At 47.4% G+C, this 7,991-nt stretch overlaps 1 long non-coding RNA gene across 1 annotated transcript; it reads left to right on the top strand.

Annotated features, from left to right (window-relative positions):
- The first annotated feature begins 989 nt into the window (after nucleotides 1–989).
- Nucleotides 990–5,814, top strand: LOC135973985 (uncharacterized). The gene is made up of 2 exons (XR_010591107.1): nucleotides 990–1,600; nucleotides 3,180–5,814. It is a non-coding gene; the product is annotated as an uncharacterized LOC135973985 (long non-coding RNA).
- The last annotated feature ends 2,177 nt before the right edge of the window (nucleotides 5,815–7,991 follow it).

The following is a 7,991-nucleotide window of genomic DNA, read 5'->3' as shown; positions in this document are numbered from 1 at the left end:
TGTAGCTCAGAGGTTCTGGGGAAGATTTGTTGAGGGGCCAGAGAAGGCCAAGCCTGACTGCTGCTGCTTGGCAGGCCACTAGCCTTTTCTCCCGAGCCTTGGTTCCCGGAGGGTATACGTGGCAGCCCTCTGTGCCCTTGGCCACTAATCTCTTGTTTTTCTGTTAGGCTCCATCCAGAGATAACGGATTGCAGAGGGCAAACTCGAGAGGTTCTGGACTCCTGGGACCTGAATCTTAATGTTTCTCCACCATAGGCAGGTCGGGGAAATACCCTTGTCTCCCGGGTTCCCTATTTAGTTCCCTAATAAGTCACTGGTGATCACTGTGTGTCCCTAATAGCCCAATTCAAGAGCTGGAGCTTCCATCCTCTTCCCCTCAGTGGAGGAGGAGAAGACGGAAAAGTCCTAGACATACAAAAAGGGCGCCCTAGAGGTGAGTGAGTCTGACCACCCGTTCATTCTGTATGGTGCAAACTGAGCTCGAAAACCTTGCTTGGTTGGCAGGTGTATGAGTGAGGCCTGTGGAGCCAAATAAAAGGCTCCTGCCCTAGAGATCAGAGCTCGGGTAGATCTTGGTGAGAAAGAGACCCCTCCCTTCTGGAACTCTGCAAGGCAGTAACCTGGGTATCCTCCTGCTTTCTCACAGGTCTCTGCAAGTGCTCTCTTCCCTATATGGGGACATCTACTGGCAGCCTGCCCATTACTCCTGCGGTGGCTCCCTCTGCTGGACTGTTTCAGCATTGCATCCTGACCCAAGTTTGGTCTGAGCATCTTCAGTGAGTATGCGCCCATCTAGGCTACGTCAGCTGCTGTTTTACACCCCACCTTCCATAGGCTTCCCTCATCCACACAGCAGCGTGGTCCAGCCCATATGATCAGCCTGCCTGTGTGAGCAGAGCATCTAAGTAGCTAGACCTGTGGGAAGAACTATGCCGGAATTTCTCTCCGCCTGAATCTTTGTCTGCAAAGAAGGAAATGGATAACAAAACATGAGTTTGCAACATGCACTTATCTTTAAAAAGCAGCCAACTGCATTTGGTTGTAAATAGGGAGGGTGTCAGGAAATGTGGTGAGAGGAGTTTACTGTGGGTGTGCAAGTCTCTGTATGGGGAGTGAACATGAGATCTTGGGTAACACCCCTATGCAGTCAAGAGCATGCAGCTACCCCCAGACTTAGCAGCTACCCTCACTTATGAAAGGCAGTTATTCCCTTGTGTGTTGCTTTATACAGCTGACCTGTAATGTCGGTGCAACAGAATATATAAGCCTAATTCTGTACGATGTTTCCTTCCCCTTCGCTAGGCTCGAGTATGGAGCAGCAATTGCTGTGATGATAGACCCTGCAGCGAGGCCCTGAGAACCCAACTCCCATCCTGCAGCTGCTAGTCCCAATAATCTTGGGGACTGACTGTCCACCCAGCTCCTTCCCCTCCTCTGCTCAGATGGATTGGGGGTGAGAGACACCCTGAAGGACAGAAATACAAGCGGTGGCTGGTGCCCTGCATGCTGTTAAATAACCAGACCCGCCTGCCTCCCCTAGGATACATGATGGACAATTGAAGCCAGAGAAGAGCAGGAGGCTCGGACCACCCGCCCTGCTGTAAGTCACGACTGAGGGGTATTGCTGTGCTGGGAGGAGGGGCAGGGGGAAATCGGGGCAGGGTTCTAGGGGCAGGGGGCAGCAGCCACATCGCACGGTGGCTGGGAGCCAGAACCTAGTTGGAGTGACCTGCAGAACGTAGGAGCAGAGAGAAACCCCAGAATTGAGGGCTATCTTCTCCCCGGCCATAGTTTGAAACTCCCTGCCCCATGCGCTGTTCCCATTCTGGCCCAGGCAAGAGCCATGGCTGGTCAGCAGGGTCTGGGAGTCAGAAGTGAGTCGTTCCTGGCAGGCAGGGGGCAGTGGCAAGCAGAGAGGGGGTGGACTCCACAAGAAGGAGGGAAACAACCTCCTATGGAAGACCCGGCTGCTGGAGGAGACTTTTTCCTCTACTCCCTCACCAGCTGTGGTGCCTCCAGCAGGGACTCTGTGCAGCCTCACCCAAGGATGAGGCCGGAGATTGCTCCGAGCCTCATTTGGTGCTAACTCTGCAGAACCCAGCCTGGCATATGCCAGGAAGTCGTGTTGCAGACCCAGCACTAACCATCTCTCCCAAGGATTGGTGCCATCTCCCTGCAAGTGGCAGCTCCAAGAGCCCCTGCACGCACGGAGCAGCTGACACCACCCCAACCCCCCACCCCACCCTACCCCAGCCCCAGCCCCAGCCCCAGCTATGCTTATGGGGATACGAAATTCTAGCTCTGAGCCTCCCTGCCTTCAACAGCTGATCATGCCCCAAAGGGCTGCACCAGAGCTGAGGAAACAGAGCCAGGTGCTGAGGAAACACATCCCAGGGCTGGAGTGTGCAGTCCAACCCCTCCCCCGCATCACGGGCATTCGTTCTGTCAGAGGCTGACCCTGCCAGCTGCTCACTAGGCAGAACCCAGCCAGGTGCTGAGCAGGCTCTCCTAGGCCTGGTGCTTAAATACCTGGAGAGGCTGCAGTCAGCCCAAGAAGGGTGGGCAGGGGGTGGCGTAGAGTCGTAGGCTGAACTGCAGGCTGCAAGCAGACCCAGCGTCACTTCTCACAGCCCCAGTCCACTGAGCAAGAGGGGAATAAGGCTGCTGCAGCCAGAATTTCCTTCACTCCGGCTGCAGGCTCTGCGCTCGCCCAACATGTGACCCTGGCTGTCAGAAAACTCCCCAGCTCCCTTTAACAAGCGACTCTACCCCACCCCCCACCCACAGTTACTACCGAGGACAAACTGCGGGGGGCCAGCTCTTACTTAGGGAGAGGGTGTTTGAGCTCTTTACATTTCTTTGTAGTGAAGCGAGCTCCTAACCAGCAAGACCACTAATAATAGCAATAGCCAAGAGGTTATTTGAGCTGAACAAATTCTTTAAAAGAGGCAGAAGCCTAAATTACAGTAGGTAGCATGTAAGCGGGAAAGTAGAAGTGCTAAGATGGTTTGTTAAGAGCAAATAACTGAAGGGTTATAGAAAAACACTAAAAAACACTTTATGGAGATCAGAAGCCTGTGAAAGAATGGGTGGCTTCAAGAGAGCAATTAAAGATGAGAAGGACATTGCTGAGAAGCTAATATTTGTGTGTGTGTGTGTCTTCTGCCTTTATCACACAGGTTGTTGGAGAGAGATCTGTCCCAGACTGGTTCTCTTCTAGTAATAGAGGTACCATCGGGGCTTGAGATAGCAGCAGAGGCGGTGCTGGACCAAGCTGATAATTTACAAAGTAACTCCCCCACACACTTCTTCGAGCTGGACTTCATCCTGCTCTTAGTAGTATAAGGGCCCTATCGTCAAACAAATCCCAACCCCACCTGATGACCCCTTAAACTCCACCCCTTGACCCATTAAACCCTGCTCACCTGTCACCGGAAGTCCTGCCCCATGGGGGTATTACTTCTGGGGTCAAGGTGGCCACATGACCGGAAGCAAGGTGTGTCATGTGACTCCTCTAAGATCTCCTCCCACTGCCCTCTACCAATCAGGATGGGCTTCGCTCCCATAGGTCCGCCCGGAGAGGAGATTTGACCAATCAGGGGGAGTACCAGGCCAGGGTGACCCATCCAGAAGTGGGTCATGTGACCCATCTAACAACTCCTTCCACCTCCCTCTACCAATCAGGATGGGTTTCAACTGTTGGGGACCACCCCTGAGAGAGGATTTGACCAACGGTGAGAAATTCTGGGGCGGAGTGACCCATCCGTAAGTGTTTTGTATGACCCCTCTAAGAACTCCTGCCATCGCCCTCTATCAATTGCGATGGGTTTCGGCTGCATAGGACTGCCCCGAGAGCAGATTTGATCAAAACAGGGCAGGTTCTGGGACGGGGTGAACCGCCCAGAAGAGGTTCACGTGACCCCTCTAAGAACTCCTCCCAGTGCCCTCTGACAATCAGAGTGCAGCACCATCACCCCATAAGTCCCAGCGCTGGGCAGAAGAGTCCATCTTTTACCAAGAACGCATGTTTTAGAAATCGTGGAAATACGGACTCCTTCACCACCCCTGTCATAACTATAAAGGGAAGGATAACAGCCCTCCTGTGTACAGTACTATAAAATCCCTCTTGGCCAGAGACTCCAAAATCCTTTTACCTGTAAAGGGTTAAGAAGCTCAGGTAACCTGGCTGACACCTGACCCAAAGGACCAATAAGGGGACAAGATACTTTCAAATCTTGGTGGGGGGAAGACTTTTGTTTGTGCTCTTTGTTTTGGGGGTTGTTCGCTCTTGGGACTGAGAGGGACCAGACATCAATCCAGGCTCTCCAAATCTTTCTGAACAAGTCTCTCATGTTTCCAACTTGTAAGTAAACAGCCAGGCAAGGCGTGTTAGTTTTTATCTTTGTTTTCTCAACTTGTAAATGTACCTTTTTGCTAGAGTGTTTATCTCTGTTTGCTGTAACTTTAAACCTAAGGCTAGAGGGGATTTCTCTGGGCTCTTTAAGTTTGATTACCCTGTAAAGTTATTTTCCATCCTGATTTTACAGAGATGATTTTTACCTTTTTCTTAAATTAAAAGCCTTCTTTTTAAGAACCTGATTGATTTTTCCTTGTTTTTAGATCCAAGGCGGTTGGATCTTGATCCACCAGGAGTTGGTAGGAGGAAGGAGGGGGGGAGGTGGTTAATTTCTCCTTGTTTTAAGATCCAAGGGGTTTGGATCTGTATTTACCAGGGAATTGGTGAAGTCTCTCTCAAAGCTACCCAGGGAAGGGAATTAGCACATGGGGAGTGGTGGCAGCAGACCAGATCTAAGCTGGTAGTTAAGCTTAGAAGTTTTCATGCAGGCCCCCACATTTGTACCCTAAAGTTCAGAGTGGGGAAGCAGCCTTGACAACCCCGATGAGAACTTCAGACTTTGTTTTAGCCCCGAGGATCTTCAACCATCCACGGAGAAAGCTCTACATCAAAGACAGTTCCGAGGGGGAGGCGGGAGTGACCAAGGGGAGCTCTTTGGCCCAGCCATTGATGGACATGCCAGATCCCAAATGCTGATACAAATTGTTGAAGAGGACTCCGAGGATGACGGCTATGAGAAGTTTAGGAGGAGGCTTGGCATGGAACTAACTGAGCCAGTGCCATGTTGTGAGTGTAAAAAAATCATGCAGACTATTGTACGCATTGCTGTTTATGCTGTCCTTAAGCACTGCTTAGGGAAAAGCTTTTTGAAGATTGTGAGGGCTGTGTCATAGATGCGCCAGCCCAACGGCACCATGACTGTGTGACTTAGACTTCAGTGGATATAAAGTACAAGCTTTGGGGCCTGTGTGCTGAGCTGTGTTTGGAAAATTTAGTAAACACTGTTATTGCCATAGGTTATGCTATGCAATGTCTGTGCCTGACCCAAGAACATTTAGCGCAAGGGGTGACCTTGTTAAATGCTGTTCAATTCAGTGGAGACCCTGACGGTATTTTAAAGAAAATGACCAAACTGGAAGATGCCTGCTTACAGCGTTATATTGACCATCTAGTACGCACAAAAAGTTACAGAACCCTGCTTAAGAAAAAGACTATTTGTAAGAAATCTAAAAGGATTAAGTTAGAGAATGGTGAGGGGGCAAACATGCGATATAAAACTTGGTAGCTGTAAATTTTAAAAAAACCAACAACATTGAAAAGGGCTTTGTGACTATCTGTGTTTCTGTTAGAAGGTCTCTGGCCCTTAAGTGAGCTAAAAGTTTTAATTAAGCATCTTAGTTTGTTTTCAAGGAGCTGTATGTCTTTTAAATAAAAAATAAATTATTTGTGAGAATGTAGCTCTTGTGTTTTTGTTTAAAAGAGAACCATTTACATCAAAAAGCTGAAATGTATGTTGTGGGAGGGAAAAAATCCTAAAAATGTGTTTACAATAAAACAAAAAACAAAACAAACAAACAAAAAAACCACCAGGGACAGTTCAGATGTGTTTGAGTACAATAGAGCTGACTTATCCTGTTGAACTGAATGGTTTTCACCACACCCCCACTGAATAGCCAGGGTGACTGTGATTACTCACCCTTGTTGTCATAGGGTTAAATTTGACGGGTGTGCACCCATAGTAAGGGGGGTGAGTGGGTGAGGATGGTGAGTTCTGATTAATATGAAATGAAATAAAACCTCAGGAATTCGCAGATGCTATTGGACAGTTTAAATATGACCCCAGGAGTTGGCAGAACTCTATTGGACAGTTTAAATATGGCCCAGGAGTTGGTAGAACTCTATTGGACAGTTTAAATATGACACCAGGAGTTGATAGAATGCCATTGGACAGTTTAAATATGGCTCAGGAGTTGGTGGAATGTTATGGGTCATACTTTCTAGAAAACACCCCCACCCCAAACTTGAAGCATGAAAGAAACATGTTTTAAAAAAAAACAAGCCCCAAAACATTCATTGAGCTCTGCAAAGGGCCCCCACTTGGAAATGTTTAATACTGTAAGAAGGCCCCACAGAAAAATGTATTTTAATTAAAAGGAAAAAAAAATAAAGCCCAGTTGTGCAGACAACTTGATTCCCCCACCCCAGATCGCAAAAGGGAATGCTAGAGGAGGGGTGCCTAAAGTCCTTAAGTATCTATTATTTCAGAGCTGTGGTGATTAAATTAACCTGCTAACTACTATTATGAAGTCTTTTTGAAACAAAGAGTTAGATTGTATGAAAATCTCAGGTATTTTGGAGACTGTCTTTTTCAACAGAAACTCTCTTGAATTGCTGCTGGACTGCAAGAGGAGGAGCTTTGCTCTCTGTTTTTAACTCTGAAAATATATATTCTGTAATGCCACTCTTTGGCCATGCTGTCTTAGTAAATAATGGTGCCTGTCTTTATTGCAATGTGATCTATTTAGCATGGAACCAGTAACTTTAAGCTGCATTTCACAACTAGACCAAGGTAAAAACCATTTTTCACTATAGTTGTGCTTAATACTGTTAAATTAAAAACAAACAAACTACTTCAGGTATTACACAGGTTGCATAGGGATTAGGGGGTAATACTAACTAACATTTTTGCTTGTTCTTTAACCTGAAGGCCCAAACATGGGGGGGAAACAGAACAACCATGTGCCTTTTAAATGCATGTGGGTTTATTAAAAAGTATTTGGTTGCAAACTTGGTTTGGTGTGTTTATAAAGCTGCTGGGTTTTTTTTGGTGTGAGAGAGGGGTCTGTGCAAGACATAGGTGTGGGTTTTTTAAAAGTATTTGTTTGCAAACTTGGTTTGGTGTGTTTATAAAGCTGCTGGGTTTGTGTGTGTGTGTGTGTGAGATAGGGGTCTATGCAAGACATAGATGTGACGGGCTGGATCACAGAAACCCCCTGGGAGCTGCCACCTGATGTGCCCAGTCTACTTCTAGCCCTGCTTTCCTTGCCAGCTCAGGACTCCAGCACCCTGTCTTGCTGAGCCAGATGCTCCCGTCTGCTCCAACAAAGATCCAGGATCTGAATTACTTGCCCCAAAGCTGCAGGTTTACCTGAAAGCAGCTAAGAGAAGTGTTCCTGTCTTTAACACTCAGATGCCCAACTCCCAATGGGGTATAAACCCAAATAAATCCGTTTTACCCTGTATAAAGCTTACACAGGGTAAACTCATAAATTGTTCGCCCTCTATAACACTGATAGAGAGATATGCACAGTTGTTTGCTCCCCCAGGTATTAATACATACTCTGAGTTAATTAATAAGTAAAAAGTGATTTTATTAAATACAGAAAGTAGGATTTAAGTGGTTCCAAGTAGTAACAGACCAAACAAAGTAAGTCCCCAAGCAAAATCAAATAAAATGCGCAAATCTATGTCTAAACAAACTGAATACAGATAAGATCCTCACCAGTTCCAGAATGCTCCCTCTTACAAACTAATCTCCTTTTAGCCTGGGTCCAGCAATCACTCACACCCCTTGCACACTGTCCTTTGTTCCAGTTTCTTTCAAGTATCCTGGGGGATGGAGAGGCTCTCTCTT

This window comes from Chrysemys picta, chromosome 10 (genome assembly GCF_011386835.1).
Source record: "Chrysemys picta bellii isolate R12L10 chromosome 10, ASM1138683v2, whole genome shotgun sequence".
Lineage (NCBI taxonomy): Eukaryota > Metazoa > Chordata > Testudines > Emydidae > Chrysemys > Chrysemys picta.
The sequence above is the reverse complement of the archived record's forward strand: the minus strand, read 5'-3'. Positions and strand labels throughout refer to the sequence as shown.